The sequence below is a fragment of the Ambystoma mexicanum genome, chromosome 1p, assembly GCF_040938575.1.
Source record: "Ambystoma mexicanum isolate Mex_15411 chromosome 1p, UKY_AmexF1_1, whole genome shotgun sequence".
NCBI lineage: Eukaryota > Metazoa > Chordata > Amphibia > Caudata > Ambystomatidae > Ambystoma > Ambystoma mexicanum.
This window is the reverse complement of record NC_090921.1, coordinates 646869828-646892861: the sequence shown is the minus strand read 5'-3', so window position 1 is coordinate 646892861 and position 23034 is coordinate 646869828.

Below are 23034 nucleotides of genomic sequence, written 5' to 3'. Positions count from 1 at the left end.
TTTCGCGTGTGAAACTTCCCGTGAAGCCCTGTTATATACGTTCCCCTCTCCAATCGCGTGTGAAACTTCCCGCGCACCCCAGGAATACACGTACCCCACTCGCCAGGGCATTTCGCGTGTGAAACTTCCCGCGAACCCCTGTTATACACGTTCCCCTCTCCAATCGTGTGTGAAACTTCCTGCGCACCCCAGGAATACATGTAACCCACACACACAGGGCATTTCGTGTGTGAAACATCCTGCGAACCCCTGTTATATACGTTCCCCTCTCCAATCGCATGTGAAACTTCTCGTGCACCCCAGGAATACATGTATCCCACTCACACAGGGCCTATCGCATGTGAAAATTCCCGCGCATCCCAAGAATACACGTACCCCACGCGCACATGGCATTTCGCGTGTGAAACTTCCCGCGAACCCTTGTTATACACGTTCCCCTCTCCAATTGCGTGCGAAACTTCCCGCGCTCCCCAGGAATACACGTACCCCACTCGCACAGGGCATTTCGCATGTGAAACTTCCCGCGAACCCCTCTTATACACGTACCCCACTCGCACAGGGCATTTTGTGTGTGAAACTTCCCACGAACCCCTGTTAAACATGTTCCCCTCTCCAATCGCATGTGAAACTTCACGCGCACCCCAGGGATACACGTACCCCACTCGCAAAGCGCATTTCGCATGTGAAACTTCCCGCGAACCCCTCTTATACACGTACCCCACTCGCACAGGGCATTTTGTGTGTGAAACTTCCCACGAACCCCTGTTAAACACGTTCCCCTCTCCAATCGCATGTGAAACTTCTCGTGCACCCCAGGAATACACATACCCCACTCGCACAGGGCATTTAACGTGTGAAACTTCACGCTCACCCCAGGAATACACGTACCCCACTGGCACAGGGCCGATCGCATGTGAAACTTCCCGCGCACCCCAGGAATACACGTACCCCACTCGCACAGGGCATTTCGCGTGTGAAACTTCCCGCGAACCCCTGTTATACACGTTCCCCTCTCCAATTGCGTGCGAAACTTCCCGCGCTCCCCAGGAATACACGTACCCCACTCGCACAGGGCATTTCGCGTGTGGAACTTCACGCGCACCCCAGGAATACACGTACCCCACTCGCACAGGGCATTTCGCGTGTGAAACTTCCCGCAAACCCCTGTTATACACGTTCCCCTCTCCAATTGCGTGCGAAACTTCCCGCGCTCCCCAGGAATACACGTACCCCACTCGCACAGGGCATTTCGCGTGTGAAACTTCAAGCGCACCCCAGGAATACACGTACCCCACTCGAACAGGGCATTTCGCATGTGAAACTTCCTGCGAATCCCTGTTATACACGTACCCCACTCGCACAGGCCATTTCGCGTGTGAAACTTCCCGCAAACCCCTGTTATACACGTTCCCCTCTCCAATCGCATGTGAAACTTCCCACGCACCCCAGGAATACACGTATCCCACTTGCACAGCGCATTTTGCGTGTGAAACTTCACACGCATCCCAGGAATACACGTACCCCACTCGCACAGGGCATTTCGCATGTGAAACTTCCCGCGAATCCCTGTTATACACGTACCCCACTCGCACAGGGCATTTCGCATGTGAAACTTCCTGCGAATCCCTGTTATACACGTACCCCACTCGCACAGGCCATTTCGCGTGTGAAACTTCCCGCAAACCCCTGTTATACACGTTCCCCTCTCCAATCACGTGTGAAACTTCCCGCGCACCCCAGGAATACACGTACCCCACTGGCACAGGGCCTATCGCGTGTGAAACTTCCAGCGCACCCCAGGAATACACGTACCCCACTCGCACAGGGCATTTTGCGTGTGAAACTTCCCGCGAACACCTGTTATACACGTTCCCCTCTCCAATCGCATGTGAAACTTCCCACGCACCCCAGGAATACACGTATCCCACTTGCACAGCGCATTTTGCGTGTGAAACTTCACACGCATCCCAGGAATACACGTACCCCACTCGCACAGGGCATTTCGCATGTGAAACTTCCCGCGAATCCCTGTTATACACGTACCCCACTCGCACAGGGCATTTCGCGTGTGAAACTTCCTGTGAACCCCTGTTATACACGTTCCCCTCTCCAATCGCGTGTGAAACTTCCCGCGCACCCCAGTAATACACGTACCCCACTCGCACAGGGCATTTCACGTGTGAAACTTCACACACACCCCAGGAATACACGTACCCCACTCGCACAGGGCATTTCACATGTGAAACTTCCCGCGAACCCCTCTTATACACGTACCCCACTCGCACAGGGCATTTCGCATGTGAAACTTCCCACGAACCCCTGTTATACACGTTCCCCTCTCCAATCGCGTGAGAAACTTCCTGCGCACCCCAGGAATACACGTAACCCACTCGCACAGGGCATTTCACGTGTGAAACTTCACGCGCACCCCAGGAATACACGTACCCCACTGGCACAGGGTCTATCGCGTGTGAAACTTCCAGCGCACCCCAGGAATACACGTAATCCACTCGCAAAGGGCATTTCACGTGTGAAACTTCCCGCAAACCCCTGTTATACACGTTCCCCTCTCCAATCGCGTGTGAAACTTCCCACGCACTACAGGAATACACGTACCCCACTCGCACAGCACATTTCGCGTGTGAAACTTCATGCGCACCCCAGGAATACACGTACCCCACTCGCACAGGGCATTTCGCGTGTGAAACTTCCTGCAAATCCCTGTTATACACATACCCCACTCGCACAGGGCATTTCGCGTGAGAAACTTCCTGTGAACCCCTGTTATACACGTTCCCCTCTCCAATCGCGTATGAAACTTCCCGCGCACCCCAGGAATACACGTAGCCCACTCGCACAGGGCATTTCGCGTGTGAAACTTCACGCGCACCCCAGGAATACACGTACCCTACTCGCACAGGGCATTGCGCATGTGAAACTTCCAGCGAACCCCTGCTATACACGTACCCCACTCACACAGGGCATTTCGCGTGTGAAACTTCCCACGAACCCTTGTTATACACGTTCACCTCTCCAATCGCGTGTGAAAGTTCATGCGCACCCCAGGGATACACGTACCCCACTCGCACAGGGCATTTCGCATGTGAAACTTCCCGCGAACCCCTCTTATACACGTACCCCACTCGCACAGAGCATTTCACGTGTGAAACTTCCCACGAACCCCTGTTAAACACGTTCCCCTCTCCAATCGCATGTGAAACTTCCCGCGCACCCCAGGAATACACGTACCCCACTCGCACAGGGCCTATCGCATGTGAAACTTCCCGTGCACCCCAGGAATACACGTACCCCACTCGCACAGGGCATTTCGCGTGTGAAACTTCCCGCGAACCCCTGTTATACACGTTCCCCTCTCCAATTGCGTGCAAAACTTCCCGCGCACCCCAGGAATACACGTACCCCACTCGCACAGGGCATTTCGCGTGTGAAACTTCACGCGCACCCCAGGAATACATGTACCCCTCTCGAACAGGGCATTTCGCATGTGAAACTTCCCACGAATCCCTGTTATACACGTACCCCACTCGCACAGGCCATTTCGCGTGTGAAACTTCCCGCAAACCCCTCTTATTCATGTTCCCCTCTCCAATCGCGTGTGAAACTTCCCACGCACCCCAGGAATACACGTACCCCACTGGCACAGGGCCTATCGCGTGTGAAACTTCCAGCGCAATCCAGGAATACACGAACCCCACTCGCACAGGGCATTTCGCATGTGAAACTTCCCGCGAACCCCTCTTATACACGTACCCCACTCGCACAGAGCATTTCACGTGTGAAACTTCCTGTGAACCCCTGTTATACACGTTCCCCTCTCCAATTGCGTGAGAAACTTCCTGCGCACCCCAGGGATACACGTACCCCACTCGCACAGGGCATTTCGCATGTGAAACTTCCCGCGAACCCCTCTTATACACGTACCCCACTCGCACAGAGCATTTCACGTGTGAAACTTCCCACGAACCCCTGTTAAACACGTTCCCCTCTCCAATCGCATGTGAAACTTCCCGCGCACCCCAGGAATACACGTACCCCACTCGCACAGGGCCTATCGCATGTGAAACTTCCCGTGCACCCCAGGAATACACGTACCCCACTCGCACAGGGCATTTCGCGTGTGAAACTTCACGCGCACCCCAGGAATACATGTACCCCTCTCGAACAGGGCATTTCGCATGTGAAACTTCCCACGAATCCCTGTTATACACGTACCCCACTCGCACAGGCCATTTCGCGTGTGAAACTTCCCGCAAACCCCTCTTATTCATGTTCCCCTCTCCAATCGCGTGTGAAACTTCCCACGCACCCCAGGAATACACGTACCCCACTGGCACAGGGCCTATCGCGTGTGAAACTTCCAGCGCAATCCAGGAATACACGAACCCCACTCGCACAGGGCATTTCGCGCGTGAAACTTCCCGCGAACACCTGTTATACACGTTCCCCTCTCCAATCGCGTGTGAAACTTCCCGCGCACCCCAGGAATACACGTACCCCACTCGCACAGCGCATTTTGCGTGTTATCACTTCACACGCATCCCAGTAATACACGTACTCCACTCGCACAGGGCATTTCGCATGTGAAACTTCCCGCGAATCCCTGTTATACACGTACCCCTCTCGCACAGGGCATTTCGCGTGTTAAACTTCCCGTGAACCCCTGTTATACACGTTCCCCTCTCCAATCGCGTGTGAAACTTCCAGCGCACCCCAGGAATACACGTAATCCACTTGCACAGGGCATTTCGCGTGTGAAACTTCCCGTAAACCCCTGTTATACACGTTCCCCTCTCCAATTGCATGTGAAACTTCCCGCGCACTACAGGAATACACGTACCCCACTCGCACAGTGCATTTCGCGTGTGAAACTTCACGCGCACCCCAGCAATACACGTACCCCACTCGCACAGGACATTTCGCGTGTGAAACTTCCTGCAAATCCCTGTTATACACATACCCCACTCGCACAGGGCATTTCGCGTGAGAAACTTCCTGTGAACCCCTGTTATACACGTTCCCCTCTCCAATTGCGTGAGAAACTTCCTGCGCACCCCAGGAATACACGTAACCCACTCGCACAGGGCATTTCACGTGTGAAACTTCCAGCGCACCCCGGGAATACACGTAATCCTCTCGCAAAGGGCATTTCACGAGTGAAACTTCGTGCTAACCCCTGTTATACACGTTCCCCTCTCCAATCGCGTGTGAAACTTCCCACGCACTACAGGAATACACGTACCCCACTCGCACAGCACATTTCGCGTGTGAAACTTCATGCGCACCCCAGGAATACACGTACCCCACTCGCACAGGGCATTTCGCGTGTGAAACTTCCTGCGAATCCCTGTTATACACATACCCCACTCGCACAGGGCATTTCGCGTGAGAAACTTCCTGTGAACCCCTGTTATACACGTTCCCCTCTCCAATCGCGTGTGAAACTTCCCACGCACCCCAGGAATACACGTACCCCACTGGCAGAGGGCCTATCGCGTGTGAAACTTCCAGCGCAATCCAGGAATACACGAACCCCACTCGCACAGGGCATTTCACGCGTGAAACTTCCCGCGAACACCTGTTATACACGTTCCCCTCTCCAATCGCGTGTGAAACTTCCCGCGCACCCCAGGAATACACGTACCCCACTCGCACAGCGCATTTTGTGTGTTATCACTTCACACGCATCCCAGTAATACACGTACTCCACTCGCACAGGGCATTTCGCGTGTGAAACTTCCTGCGAATCCCTGTTATACACATACCCCACTCGCACAGGGCATTTCGCGTGAGAAACTTCCTGTGAACCCCTGTTATACACGTTCCCCTCTCCAATCGCGTGTGAAACTTCCAGCGCACCCCAGGAATACACGTAATCCACTTGCACAGGGCATTTCGCGTGTGAAACTTCCCGTAAACCCCTGTTATACACGTTCCCCTCTCCAATTGCATGTGAAACTTCCCGCGCACTACAGGAATACACGTACCCCACTCGCACAGTGCATTTCGCGTGTGAAACTTCACGCGCACCCCAGCAATACACGTACCCCACTCGCACAGGACATTTCGCGTGTGAAACTTCCTGCGAATCCCTGTTATACACATACCCCACTCGCACAGGGCATTTCGCGTGAGAAACTTCCTGTGAACCCCTGTTATACACGTTCCCCTCTCCAATTGCGTGAGAAACTTCCTGCGCACCCTAGGAATACACGTAACCCACTCGCACAGGGCATTTCACGTGTGAAACTTCCAGCGCACCCCGGGAATACACGTAATCCCCTCGCAAAGGGCATTTCACGTGTGAAACTTCGTGCTAACCCCTGTTATACACGTTCCCCTCTCCAATCGCTTGTGAAACTTCCCACGCACTACAGGAATACACGTACCCCACTCGCACAGCACATTTCGCGTGTGAAACTTCATGCGCACCCCAGGAATACACGTACCCCACTCGCACAGGGCATTTCGCGTGTGAAACTTCCTGCGAATCCCTGTTATACACATACCCCACTCGCACAGGGCATTTCGCGTGAGAAACTTCCTGTGAACCCCTGTTATACACGTTCCCCTCTCCAATCGCGTGTGAAACTTCCCACGCACCCCAGGAATACACGTAGCCCACTCGCACAGGGCATTTTGCGTGTGAAACTTCACGCGCACCCCAGGAATACACGTACCCCACTCGCACAGGGCATTGCGCATGTGAAACTTCCAGCGAACCCCTGTTATACACGTACCCCACTCGCACAGGGCATTTCGCATGTGAAACTTCCTGCGAATCCCTGTTATACACGTACCCCACTCGCACAGGCCATTTCGCGTGTGAAACTTCCCGCAAACCCCTGTTATACACGTTCCCCTCTCCAATCACGTGTGAAACTTCCCGCGCACCCCAGGAATACACGTACCCCACTGGCACAGGGCCTATTGCGTGTGAAACTTCCAGCGCACCCCAGGAATACACGTACCCCACTCGCACAGGGCATTTTGCGTGTGAAACTTCCCGCGAACACCTGTTATACACGTTCCCCTCTCCAATCGCATGTGAAACTTCCCACGCACCCCAGGAATACACGTATCCCACTTGCACAGGGCATTTCACGTGTGAAACTTCCAGCGCACCCCGGGAATACACGTAATCCTCTCGCAAAGGGCATTTCACGTGTGAAACTTCGTGCTAACCCCTGTTATACACGTTCCCCTCTCCAATCGCGTGTGAAACTTCCCACGCACTACAGGAATACACGTACCCCACTCGCACAGCACATTTCGCGTGTGAAACTTCATGCGCACCCCAGGAATACACGTACCCCACTCGCACAGGGCATTTTGCGTGTGAAACTTCCTGCGAATCCCTGTTATACACATACCCCACTCGCACAGGGCATTTCGCGTGAGAAACTTCCTGTGAACCCCTGTTATACACGTTCCCCTCTCCAATCGCGTGTGAAACTTCCCACGCACCCCAGGAATACACGTACCCCACTGGCACAGGGCCTATCGCGTGTGAAACTTCCAGCGCAATCCAGGAATACACGAACCCCACTCGCACAGGGCATTTCGCGCGTGAAACTTCCCGCGAACACCTGTTATACACGTTCCCCTCTCCAATCGCGTGTGAAACTTCCCGCGCACCCCAGGAATACACGTACCCCACTCGCACAGCGCATTTTGCGTGTTATCACTTCACACGCATCCCAGTAATACACGTACTCCACTCGCACAGGGCATTTCGCGTGTGAAACTTCCTGCGAATCCCTGTTATACACATACCCCACTCGCACAGGGCATTTCGCGTGAGAAACTTCCTGTGAACCCCTGTTATACACGTTCCCCTCTCCAATCGCGTGTGAAACTTCCAGCGCACCCCAGGAATACACGTAATCCACTTGCACAGGGCATTTCGCGTGTGAAACTTCCCGTAAACCCCTGTTATACACGTTCCCCTCTCCAATTGCATGTGAAACTTCCCGCGCACTACAGGAATACACGTACCCCACTCGCACAGTGCATTTCGCGTGTGAAACTTCACGCGCACCCCAGCAATACACGTACCCCACTCGCACAGGACATTTCGCGTGTGAAACTTCCTGCGAATCCCTGTTATACACATACCCCACTCGCACAGGGCATTTCGCGTGAGAAACTTCCTGTGAACCCCTGTTATACACGTTCCCCTCTCCAATTGCGTGAGAAACTTCCTGCGCACCCTAGGAATACACGTAACCCACTCGCACAGGGCATTTCACGTGTGAAACTTCCAGCGCACCCCGGGAATACACGTAATCCCCTCGCAAAGGGCATTTCACGTGTGAAACTTCGTGCTAACCCCTGTTATACACGTTCCCCTCTCCAATCGCTTGTGAAACTTCCCACGCACTACAGGAATACACGTACCCCACTCGCACAGCACATTTCGCGTGTGAAACTTCATGCGCACCCCAGGAATACACGTACCCCACTCGCACAGGGCATTTCGCGTGTGAAACTTCCTGCGAATCCCTGTTATACACATACCCCACTCGCACAGGGCATTTCGCGTGAGAAACTTCCTGTGAACCCCTGTTATACACGTTCCCCTCTCCAATCGCGTGTGAAACTTCCCACGCACCCCAGGAATACACGTAGCCCACTCGCACAGGGCATTTTGCGTGTGAAACTTCACGCGCACCCCAGGAATACACGTACCCCACTCGCACAGGGCATTGCGCATGTGAAACTTCCAGCGAACCCCTGTTATACACGTACCCCACTCGCACAGGGCATTTCGCATGTGAAACTTCCTGCGAATCCCTGTTATACACGTACCCCACTCGCACAGGCCATTTCGCGTGTGAAACTTCCCGCAAACCCCTGTTATACACGTTCCCCTCTCCAATCACGTGTGAAACTTCCCGCGCACCCCAGGAATACACGTACCCCACTGGCACAGGGCCTATCGCGTGTGAAACTTCCAGCGCACCCCAGGAATACACGTACCCCACTCGCACAGGGCATTTTGCGTGTGAAACTTCCCGCGAACACCTGTTATACACGTTCCCCTCTCCAATCGCGTGTGAAACTTCCCACGCACCCCAGGAATACACGTAGCCCACTCGCACAGGGCATTTTGCGTGTGAAACTTCACGCGCACCCCAGGAATACACGTACCCCACTCGCACAGGGCATTGCGCATGTGAAACTTCCAGCGAACCCCTGTTATACACGTACCCCACTCGCACAGGGCATTTCGCATGTGAAACTTCCTGCGAATCCCTGTTATACACGTACCCCACTCGCACAGCACATTTCGCGTGTGAAACTTCATGCGCACCCCAGGAATACACGTACCCCACTCGCACAGGGCATTTTGCGTGTGAAACTTCACGCGCACCCCAGGAATACACGTACCCCACTCGCACAGGGCATTGCGCATGTGAAACTTCCAGCGAACCCCTGTTATACACGTACCCCACTCACACAGGGCATTTCGCGTGTGAAACTTCCCACGAACCCTTGTTATACACGTTCCCCTCTCCAATCGCGTGTGAAAGTTCATGCGCACCCCAGGGATACACGTACCCCACTCGCACAGGGCATTTCGCATGTGAAACTTCCCGCGAACCCCTCTTATACACGTACCCCATTCGCACAAGGCATTTCGCGTGTGAAACTTCCCACGAACCCCTGTTAAACACGTTCCCCTCTCCAATCGCATGTGAAACTTCCCGCGCACCCCAGGAATACACGTACCCGACTCGCACAGGGCATTTCACGTGTGAAACTTCACGCGCACCCCAGGAATACACATACCCCACTGGCACAGGGCCGATCGCGTGTGAAACTTTCCGCGCACCCCAGGAATACATGTATCCCACTCGCACAGGGCATTTCGCGTGTGAAACTTCCTGCGAATCCCTGTTATACACATACCCCACTCGCACAGGGCATTTCGCGTGAGAAACTTCCTGTGAACCCCTGTTATACACGTTCCCCTCTCCAATCGCGTGTGAAACTTCCCACGCACCCCAGGAATACACGTACCCCACTCGCACAGCGCATTTTGTGTGTGAAACTTCACACGCATCCCAGTAATACACGTACCCCACTCGCACAGGGCATTTCGCATGTGAAACTTCCCGCGATTCCCTGTTATACACGTACCCCTCTCGCACAGGGCATTTCGCGTGTTAAACTTCCCGTGAACCCCTGTTATACACGTTCCCCTCTCCAATCGCGTGCGAAATTTCCCGCGCACCCCAGGAGTACACGTACCCCACTCGCACAGGGCATTTCACGTGTGAAACTTCACGCACACCCCAGGAATACAAGTTCCCCACTCCCACAGGGCATTTCACATGTGAAACTTCCCGCAAACCCCTCTTATACACGTACCCCACTCGCACAGGGCATTTCGCATGTGAAACTTCCCACGAACCCCTGTTATACACGTTCCCCTCTCCAATCGCGTGACAAACTTCCTGCGCACCCCAGGAATACACGTAACCCACTCGCACAGGGCATTTCACATGTGAAACTTCACGCGCACCCCAGGAATACACGTACCCCAATGGCACAGGGCTTATCGCGTGTGAAACTTCCAGCGCACCCCAGGAATACACGTAATCCACTCGCACAGGGCATTTCGCGTGTGAAACTTCCCGCAAACCCCTGTTATACACGTTCCCCTCTCCAATTGCGTGTGAAACTTCCCGCGCACTACAGGAATACACGTACCCCACTCGCACAGCGCATTTCGCGTGTGAAACTTCACGCGCACCCCAGGAATACACATACCCCACTCGCACAGGGCATTTCGCGTGAGAAACTTCCTGTGAACCCCTGTTATACACGTTCCCCTCTCCAATCACGTGAGAAACTTCCTGCGCACCCCAGGAATACACGTAACCCACTCGCACAGGGCATTTCACGTGTGAAACTTCACGCGCACCCCAGGAATACACGTACCCCACTGGCACAGGGCCTATCGCGTGTGAAACTTCCAGCGCACCCCAGGAATACACGTAATCCACTCGCAAAGGGCATTTCACGTGTGAAACTTCCCGCAAACCCCTGTTATACACGTTCCCCTCTCCAATCGCGTGTGAAACTTCCCACGCACTACAGGAATACACGTACCCCACTCGCACAGCACATTTCGCGTGTGAAACTTCATGCGCACCCCAGGAATACACGTACCCCACTCGCACAGGGCATTTCGCGTGTGAAACTTCCTGCGAATCCCTGTTATACACATACCCCACTCGCACAGGGCATTTCGCGTGAGAAACTTCCTGTGAACCCCTGTTATACACGTTCCCCTCTCCAATCGCGTGTGAAACTTCCCGCGCACCCCAGGAATACACGTAGCCCACTCGCACAGGGCATTTCGCGTGTGAAACTTCACGCGCACCCAAGGAATACACGTACCCCACTCGCACAGGGCATTTCGCATGTGAAACTTCCAGCGAACCCCTGTTATACACGTACCCCACTCGCACAGGGCATTTCGCGTGTGAAACTTCCCACGAACCCTTGTTATACACGTTCCCCTCTCCAATCGCGTGTGAAAGTTCATGCGCACCCCAGGGATACACGTACCCCACTCGCACAGGGCATTTCACGTGTGAAACTTCATGCGCACCCCAGGAATACACGTACCCCACTGGCACAGGGCCGATCGCGTGTGAAACTTTCCACACACCCCAGGAATACATGTATCCCACTCGCACAGGGCCTATCGCATGTGAAACTTCCCGCGCACCCCAGGAATACACGTACCCCACTCGCACAGGGCATTTCGCGTGTGAAACTTCACGCACACCCCAGGAATACACGTACCCCACTCGAACAGGGCATTTCGCATGTGAAACTTCCCGCGAATCCCTGCTATACACGTACCCCACTCGCACAGGCCATTTCGCGTGTGAAACTTCCCGCAAACCCCTCTTATACATGTTCCCCTCTCCAATCGCGTGTGAAACTTCCAGCGCACACCAGGAATACACGTACCCCACTGGCGCAGGGCCTATCGCGTGTGAAACTTCCAGCGCAACCCAGAAATACACGAACCCCACTCGCACAGGGCATTACGCGTGTGAAACTTCCCGCGAACACCTGTTATACACGTTCCCCTCTCCAATTGCGTGTGAAACTTCCCGCGCACCCCAGGAATACACGTACCCCACTCGCACAGCGCATTTTGCATGTGAAACTTCACACGCATCCCAGTAATACACGTACCCCACTCGCACAGGGCATTTCGCATGTGAAACTTCCCGCGAATCCCTGTTATACACGTACCCCTCTCGCACAGGGCATTTCGCGTGTTAAACTTCCCTTGAACCCCTGTTATACACGTTCCCCTCTCCAATCGTGTGTGAAACTTCCCGCGCACCCCAGGAATACACGTACCCCACTCGCACAGGGCATTTCACGTGTGAAACTTCACGCACACCCCAGGAATACACGTTCCCCACTCGCACAGGGCATTTCACATGTGAAACTTCCCGCGAACCCCTCTTATACACGTACCCCACTCGCACAGGGCATTTCGCATGTGAAACTTCCCACGAACCCCTGTTATACACGTTCCCCTCTCCAATCGCGTGAGAAACTTCCTGCGCACCCCAGGAATACACGTAACCCACTCGCACAGGGCATTTCACGTGTGAAACTTCACGCGCACCCCAGGAATACACGTACCCCACTGACACAGGGCTTATCGCGTGTGCAACTTCCAGCGCACCCCAGGAATACACGTAATCCACTCGCACAGGGCATTTCGCGTGTGAAACTTCCCGCAAACCCCTGTTATACACGTTCCCCTCTCCAATTGCGTGTGAAACTTCACGCGCACTACAGGAATACACGTACCCCACTCGCACAGCGCATTTCGCGTGTGAAACTTCACGCGCACCGCAGGAATACACGTACCCCACTCGCACAGGATATTTCGCGTGTGAAACTTCCTGCGAATCCCTGTTATACACATACCCCACTCGCACAGGGCATTTCGCGTGAGAAACTTCCTGTGAACCCCTGTTATACACGTTCCCCTCTCCAATCGCGTGTGAAACTTCCCGCGCACCCCAGGAATACACGTACCCCACTCGCACAGGGCATTTCGCGTGTGAAACTTCATGCGCACCCCAGGAATACACGTACCCCACTCACACAGGGCATTCCGCATGTGAAACTTCCAGCGAACCCCTGTTATACACGTACCCCACTCAAACAGGGCATTTCGCATGTGAAACTTCCCACGAACCCTTGTTATACACGTTCCCCTCTCCAATCGCGTGTGAAACTTCATGCGCACCCCAGGAATACACGTACCCCACTGGCACAGGGCCAATCGAGTGTCAAACTTCCCGTGAACCCCTGTTATATACGTTCCCCTCTCCAATCGTGTGTGAAACTTCCCGCGCACCCCAGGAATACACGTACCCCACTCGCATACGGCATTTCGCGTATGAAACTTCCCGTAGACCCCTGTTATATATGTTCCCCTCTCCAATCACGTGTGAAACTTCCCGCGCACCCCAGGAATACACGTACCCCACTCGCACAGGGCATGTCACGTGTGAAACTTCACGTGCACCCCAGGAATACACGTACCCCACTGGCACAGGGCTTAACGTGTGTGAAACTTCCCGCGCACCCCAGGAATACACGTAATTCACTCGCAAAGGGCATTTCACGTGTGAAACTTCCCGCAAACCCCTGTTATACACGTTCCCCTCTCCAATCGCGTGTGAAACTTCCCACGCACTACAGGAATACACGTACCCCACTCGCACAGCGCATTTCGCGTGTGAAACTTCACGCGCACCCCAGAAATACATGTACCCCACTCGCACAGGGCATTTTCGCGTATGAAACTTCCTGCGAATCCCTGTTATACACATACCCCACTCGCACAGGGCATTTCGCATGAGAAACTTCCTGTGAACCCCTGTTATACATGTTCCCCTCCTCCCGCGCACCCCAGGAATACATGTAACCCACACGCACAGGGCATTTCGCGTGTTAAACTTCCCGCAAACCCCTGTTATATACGGTCCCCTCTCCAATCGCGTGTGAAACTTCCCGCGCACCCCAGAAATAGACATACCACACTCGCACAGGGCATTTCGCATGTGAAACTTCCCGCGAACCCCTGTTATATACGTTCCCCTCTCCAATCACGTGAGAAACTTCCCGCGCACCCCAGGAATACACGTACCCCACTCGCACAGGGCATTTCACGTGTGAAACTTCATGTGCACCCCAGGAATACACGTACCCCACTGGCAAAGGGTCTATCGCGTGTGAAACTTCCCGCGCAACCCAGGAATACATGTACCCCACTCGCATAGGGCATTTCGCGTGTGAAACTTCCCGCAAACCCCTGTTATACACGTTCCCCTCTCCTAACGTGTGTGAAACTTCCCGCGCACCACAGGAATACACGTACCCCACTCGCACAGGGCATTTTGTGTGTGAAACTTCACACGCACCCCAGGAATACACGTACTCCACTCGAACAGGGCATTTCGCGTGTGAAACTTCCCGCGAACCCCTGTTATACACGTTCCCCTCTCCAATCGCGTGAGAAACTTCCTGCGCACCCCAGGAATACACGTAACCCACTCGCACAGGGCATTTCACGTGTGAAACTTCACACGCACCCCAGGAATACACGTACCCCACTGGCACAGGGCCTATCGCGTGTGAAACTTCCAGCGCACCCCAGGAATACACGTTCCCCTCTCCAATCGCGTGTGAAACTTCCGCGCACCCCAGGAATACACGTACCCCACTCGCACAGGGAATTTTGCATGTGAAACTTCCTGCGAACCCCTGTTAAACACCTACCCCACTCGCACAGGGCATTTCGCGTGTGAAACTTCCCACTAACCCCTGTTATACACGTTCCCCTCTCCAATCGCGTGTGAAACTTCATGCGCACCCCAGGAATACTCGTACCCCACTGGCACAGGGACTATCGCGTGTGAAACTTCCCGCGCACCCCAGGAATACATGTACTCCACTTGCACAGGGCATTTCGTGTGTGAAACTTCCCGCAAACCCCTGTTATACACGTACCCCACTTGCACAGGGTGTTTCGCGTGTGAAACTTCCTACAAACCCCTGTTATACACGTTCCCCTCTCCAATCGCGTGTGAAACTTCACGCGCACCCCAGGAATACACGTACCCCACTCGCACAGGGCATTTCACGTGTGAAACTTCACGTGCACCCCAGCAATACACGTACCCCACTCGCACAGGGCATTTCGCATGTGAAACTTCACGTGCACCCCAGGATACACGTACCCCACTGGCAAAGGGCCTATCGCGTGTGAAACTTCCCGCGCAACCCAGGAATACATGTACCCCACGCGCATAGGGCATTTCGCATGTGAAACTTCCCGCAAACCCCTGTTATACACGTTCCCCTCTCCTATCGCGTGTGAAACTTCCCGCGCACCACAGGAATACATGTACCCCACTCGCACAGGGCATTTCGCGTGTGAAACTTCACGCGCACCCCAGGAATACACATACCCCACTCGCACAGGGAATTTTGCATGTGAAACTTCCTGCGAACCCCTGTTAAACACGTACCCCACTCGCACAGGGCATTTCGCGTGTGAAACATTCCCACGAACCCCTGCTATACACGTTCCCCTCTCCAATCGCGTGTGAAACTTCATGCGCACCCCAGGAATACACGTACCCCACTGGCACAGGGCCTATCGCGTGTGAAACTTCCCGCGCACCCCAGGAATACATGTACTCCACTTGCACAGGGCATTTCGTGTGTGAAACTTCCCGCAAACCCCTGTTATACACGTACCCCACTTGCACAGGGTGTTTCGCGTGTGAAACTTCCTACAAACCCCTGTTATACACGTTCCCCTCGCCAATCGCGTGTGAAACTTCACGCGCACCCCAGGAATACACGTACCCCACTCGCACAGGGCATTTCACGTGTGAAACTTCACGTGCACCCCAGCAATACACGTACCCCACTCGCACAGGGCATTTCGCATGTGAAACTTCCCGCGAACCCCTCTTATACACGTACCCCACTCGCACAGGTTATTTTGCGTGTGAAACTTCCCGCGAACCCCTGTTATACACGTTCCCCTCTCCAATCGTGTGTGAAACTTCCTGCGAACCCCAGGAATACATGTAACCCACACACACAGGGCATTTCGTGTGTGAAACTTCCCGCGAACCCCTGTTATATACGTTCCCCTCTCCAATCGCATGTGAAACTTCTCATGCACCCCAGGAATACACATACCCCACTCCCACAGGGCATTTAACGTGTGAAACTTCACGCTCACCCCAGGAATACACGTACCCCACTGGCACAGGGCCGATCGCGTGTGAAACTTTCAGCGCACCCCAGAAATACATGTATCCCACTCACACAGGGCCTATCGCATGTGAAACTTCCCGCGCACCCCAGGAATACACGTACCCCACTCGCACAGGGCATTTCGCGTGTGAAACTTCCCGCGAACCCCTGTTATACACGTTCCCCTCTCCAATTGCGTGCAAAACTTCCCGCGCTCCCCAGGAATACACGTACCCCACTCGCACAGGGCATTTCGCATGTGAAACTTCCTGCGAACCCCTCTTATACACGTACCCCACTCGCACAGGGCATTTTGTGTGTGAAACTTCCCACGAACCCCTGTTAAACACGTTCCCCTCTCCAATCGCATGTGAAACTTCACGCGCACCCCAGGGATACACGTACCCCACTCGCAAAGCGCATTTCGCATGTGAAACTTCCCGCGAACCCCTCTTATACACGTACCCCACTCGCACAGGGCATTTTGTGTGTGAAACTTCCCACGAACCCCTGTTAAACACATTCGCCTCTCCAATCGCATGTGAAACTTCTCGTGCACCCCAGGAATACACATACCCCACTCGCACAGGGCATTTAACGTGTGAAACTTCAAGCTCACCCCAGGAATACACGTACCCCACTGGCACAGGGCCGATCGCATGTGAAACTTCCCGCGCACCCCAGGAATACACGTACCCCACTCGCACAGGGCATTTCACGTGTGAAACTTCCCGCGAACCCCTGTTATACACGTTCCCCTCTCCAATTGCGTGCAAAACTTCCCGCGCTCCCCAGGAATGCACGTACCCCACTCGCACAGGGCATTTCGCATGTGAAACTTCACGCGCACCCCAGGAATACACGTACCCCACTCGCACAGGGCATTTCGCGTGTGAAACTTCCCGCGAACCCCTGTTATACACGTTCCCCTCTCCAATTGCGTGCGAAACTTCCCGCGCTCCCCAGGAATACACGTACCCCACTCGCACAGGGCATTTCGCATGTGAAACTTCACGCGCACCCCAGGAATACACGTACCTCACTCGAACAGGGCATTTCGCATGTGAAACTTCCTGCGAATCCCTGTTATACACGTACCCCACTCGCACAGGCCATTTCTCGTGTGAAACTTCCCGCAAACCCCTGTTATACATGTTCCCCTTTCCAATCGCGTGTGAAACTTCCCGCGCACCCCAGGAATACACGTACCCCACTGGCACAGGGCATTTTGCGTGTGAAACTTCACACGCATCCCAGGAATACACGTACCCCACTCGCACAGGGCATTTCGCATGTTAAACTTCCCGCGAATCCCTGTTATACACGTACTCCACTCGCACAGGGCATTTCGCGTGTGAAACTTCCTGTGAACCCCTGTTATACACGTTCCCCTCTCCAATCGCGTGTGAAACTTCCCGCGCACCCCAGGAATACACGTACCCCACTCGCACAGGGCATTTCACGTGTGAAACTTCACGCACACCCCAGGAATACACGTACCCCACTCGCACAGGGCATTTCACATGTGAAACTTCCCGCGAACCCCTCTTATACACGTACCCAACTCGCACAGGGCATTTCGCATGTGAAACTTCCCACGAACCCCTGTTATACACGTTCCCCTCTCCAATCGCGTGAGAAACTTCCTGCGCACCCCAGGAATATACGTAACCCACTCGCACGGGGCATTTCACATGTGAAACTTCACGCGCACCCCAGGAATACACGTACCCCACTGGCACAGGGCCTATCGCGTGTGAAACTTCCAGCGCACCCCAGGAATACACGTAATCCACTCGCAAAGGGCATTTCACGTGTGAAACTTCCCGCAAACCCCTGTTATACACGTTCCCCTCTCCAATCGCGTGTGAAACTTCCCACGCACTACAGGAATACACGTACCCCACTCGCACAGCACATTTCGCGTGTGAAACTTCATGCGCACCCCCAGGAATACACGTACACCACTCGCACAGGGCATTTCGCGTGTGAAACTTCCTGCAAATCCCTGTTATACACATACCCCACTCGCACAGGGCATTTCGCGTGAGAAACTTCCTGTGAACCCCTGTTATACACGTTCCCCTCTACAATCGCGTGTGAAACTTCCCGCGCACCCCAGGAATACACGTAGCCCATTCGCACAGGGCATTTCGCGTGTGAAACTTCACATGCACCCCAGGAATACACGTACCCCACTCGCACAGGGCATTGCGCATGTGAAACTTCCAGCGAACCCCTGTTATAAACGTACCCCACTCACACAGGGCATTTCGCGTGTGAAACTTCCCACGAACCCTTGTTATACACGTTCCCCTCTCCAATCGCGTGTGAAAGATCATGCGCACCCCATGGATACACGTACCCCACTCGCACAGGGCATTTCGCATGTGAAACTTCCAACGAACCCCTCTTATACACGTACCCCACTCGCACAGAGCATTTCGCGTGTGAAACTTCCCACGAACCCCTGTTAAACACGTTCCCCTCTCCAATCGCATGTGAAACTTCCCGCGCACCCCAGGAATACACGTACCCCACTCGCACAGGGCATTTCACGTGTGAAACTTCACGCGCACCCCAGGAATACACGTACCCCACTGGCACAGGGCCGATCGCGTGTGAAACTTTCCACGCACCCCAGGAATACATGTATCCCACTCGCAAAGGGCCTATCGCATGTGAAACTTCCCGTGCACCCCAGGAATACACGTACCCCACTCGCACAGGGCATTTCGCGTGTGAAACTTCCCGCGAACCCCTGTTATACACGTTCCCCTCTCCAATTGCGTGCGAAACTTCCCGCGCACCCCAGGAATACACGTACCCCACTCGCACAGGGCATTTCGCGTGTGAAACTTCACGCGCACCCCAGGAATACACGTACCCCACTCGAACAGGGCATTTCGCATGTGAAATTTCCCGCGAATCCCTGTTATACACGTACCCCACTCGCACAGGCCATTTCGCGTGTGAAACTTCCCGCAAACCCCTCTTATACATGTTCCCCTCTCCAATCGCGTGTGAAACTTCCCGCGCACCCCAGGAATACACGTACCCCACTGGCACAGGGCCTATCGCGTGTGAAACTTCCAGCGCAACCCAGGAATACACGAACCCCACTCGCACAGGGCATTTCGCGTGTGAAACTTCCCGCGAACACCTGTTATACACGTTCCCCTCTCCAATCGCGTGTGAAACTTCCCGCGCACCCCAGGAATACAGGTACCCCACTCGCACAGCGCATTTTGCATGTTATCACTTCACACGCATCCGAGTAATACACGTACCCCACTCGCACAGGGCATTTCGCATGTGAAACTTCCCGCAAATCCCTGTTATACACGTACCCCTCTCGCACAGGGCATTTCGCGTGTTAAACTTCCCGTGAACCCCTGTTATACACGTTCCCCTCTCCAATCGCGTGTGAAACTTCCAGCGCACCCCAGGAATACACGTAATCCACTTGCACAGGGCATTTCGCGTGTGAAACTTCCCGTAAACCCCTGTTATACACGTTCCCCTCTCCAATTGCGTGTGAAACTTCCCGTGCACTACAGGAATACACGTACCCCACTCGCACAGCGCATTTCGCGTGTGAAACTTCACGCGCACCCCAGGAATACACGTACCCCACTCGCACAGGACATTTCGCGTGTGAAACTTCCTGCGAATCCCTGTTATACACATACCCCACTCGCACAGGGCATTTCGCGTGAGAAACTTCCTGTGAACCCCTGTTATACACGTTCCCATCTCCAATCGCGTGAGAAACTTCCTGCGCATCCCAGGAATACACGTAACCCACTCGCACAGGGCATTTCACGTGTGAAACTTCACGCGCACCCCAGGAATACACGTACCCCACTGGCACAGGGCCTATCGCGTGTAAAACTTCCAGCGCACCCCAGGAATACACGTAATCCCCTCGCAAAGGGCATTTCACGTGTGAAACTTCCCGCAAACCCCTGTTATACACGTTCCCCTCTCCAATCGCGTGTGAAACTTCCCACGCACTACAGGAATACACGTACCCCACTCGCACAGCACATTTTGCGTGTGAAACTTCATGCGCACCCCAGGAATACACGTACCCCACTCGCACAGGGCATTTCACATGTGAAACTTCCTGCGAATCCCTGTTATACACATACCCCACTCGCACAGGGCATTTCGCGTGAGAAACTTCCTGTGAACCCCTGTTATACACGTTCCCGTCTCCAATCGCGTGAGAAACTTCCTGCGCACCCCAGGAATACACGTAACCCACTCGCACAGGGCATTTCACGTGTGAAACTTCACGCGCACCCCAGGAATACACGTACCCCACTGGCACAGGGCCTATCGCGTGTGAAACTTCCAGCGCACCCCAGGAATACACGTAATCCACTCGCACAGGGCATTTCGCGTGTGAAACTTCCCGCAAACCCCTGTTATACACGTTCCCCTCTCCAATTGCGTGTGAAACTTCCTGCGCACTACAGGAATACACGTACCCCACTCGCACAGCGCATTTCGCGTGTGAAACTTCACGCGCACCCCAGGAATACACGTACCCCACTCGCACAGGACATTTCGCGTGTGAAACTTTCTGCGAATCCCTGTTATACACATACCCCACTCGCACAGGGCATTTCGCGTGAGAAACTTCCTGTGAACCCCTGTTATACACGTTCCCCTCTCCAATCGCGTGAGAAACTTCCTGCGCGCCCCAGGAATAAACGTAACCCACTCGCACAGGGCATTTCACATGTGAAACTTCACGCGCACCCCAGGAATACACGTACCCCACTGGCACAGGGCCTATCGCGTGTGAAACTTCCAGCGCACCCCAGGAATACACGTAATCCACTCGCAAAGGGCATTTCACGTGTGAAACTTCCCGCAAACCCCTGTTATACACGTTCCCCTCTCCAATCGCGTGTGAAACTTCCCACGCACTACAGGAATACACGTACCCCACTCGCACAGCACATTTCGCATGTGAAACTTCATGCGCACCCCAGGAATACACGTACCCCACTCGCACAGGGCATTTCGCGTGTGAAACTTCCTGCGAATCCCTGTTATACACATACCCCACTCGCACAGGGCATTTCGCGTGAGAAACTTCCTGTGAACCCCTGTTATACACGTTCCCCTCTCCAATCACGTGTGAAACTTCCCGCGCACCCCAGGAATACACGTAGCCCACTCGCACAGGGCATTTTGCGTGTGAAACTTCACGCGCACCCAAGGAATACACGTACCCCACTCGCACAGGGCATTTCGCATGTGAAACTTCCAGCGAACCCCTGTTATACACGTACCCCACTCGCACAGGGCATTTCGCGTGTGAAACTTCCCACGAACCCTTGTTATACACGTTCCCCTCTCCAATCGCGTGTGAAAGTTCATGCGCACCCCAGGGATACACGTACCCCACTCGCACAGGGCATTTCACGTGTGAAACTTCATGCGCACCCCAGGAATACACGTACCCCACTGGCACAGGGCCGATCGCGTGTGAAACTTTCCGCGCACCCCAGGAATACATGTATCCCACTCGCACAGGGCCTATCGCATGTGAAACTTCCCGCGCACCCCAGGAATACACGTACCCCACTCGCACAGGGCATTTTGCGTGTGAAACTTCCCGCAAACCCCTGTTATACACGTTCCCCTCTCCAATTGCGTGCGAAACTTCCCGCGCACCCCAGGAATACACGTACCCCACTCGCACAGGGCATTTCGCGTGTGAAACTTCACGCGCACCCCAGGAATACACGTACCCCACTCGAACAGGGCATTTCGCATGTGAAACTTCCCGCGAATCCCTGCTATACACGTACCCCACTCGCACAGGCCATTTCGCGTGTGAAACTTCCCGCAAACCCCTCTTATACATGTTCCCCTCTCCAATCGCGTGTGAAACTTCCCGCGCACACCAGGAATACACGTACCCCACTGGCACAGGGCCTATCGCGTGTGAAACTTCCAGCGCAACCCAGGAATACACGAACCCCACTCGCACAGGGCATTTTGCGTGTGAAACTTCCCGCGAACACCTGTTATACACGTTCCCCTCTCCAATCGCGTGTGAAACTTCCCGCGCACCCCAGCAATACACGTACCCCACTCGCACAGCGCATTTTGCATGTGAAACTTCACACGCATCCCAGTAATACACGTACCCCACTCGCACAGGGCATTTCGCCTGTGAAACTTCCCGCGAATCCCTGTTATACATGTACCCCTCTCGCACAGGGCATTTCGCGTGTTAAACTTCCCTTGAACCCCTGTTATACACGTTCCCCTCTCCAATCGCGTGTGAAACTTCCCGCGCACCCCAGGAATACACGTACCCCACTCGCACAGGGCATTTCACGTGTGAAACTTCACGTACACCCCAGGAATACACGTTCCCCACTCGCACAGGGCATTTCACATGTGAAACTTCACGCGAACCCCTCTTATACACGTACCCCACTCGCACAGGGCATTTCGCATGTGAAACTTCCCACGAACCCCTGTTATACACGTTCCCCTCTCCAATCGCGTGAGAAACTTCCTGCGCACCCCAGGAATGCACGTAACCCACTCGCACAGGGCATTTCACGTGTGAAACTTCACGCGCACCCCAGGAATACACGTACCCCACTGACAAAGGGCTTATCACGTGTGAAACTTCCAGCGCACCCC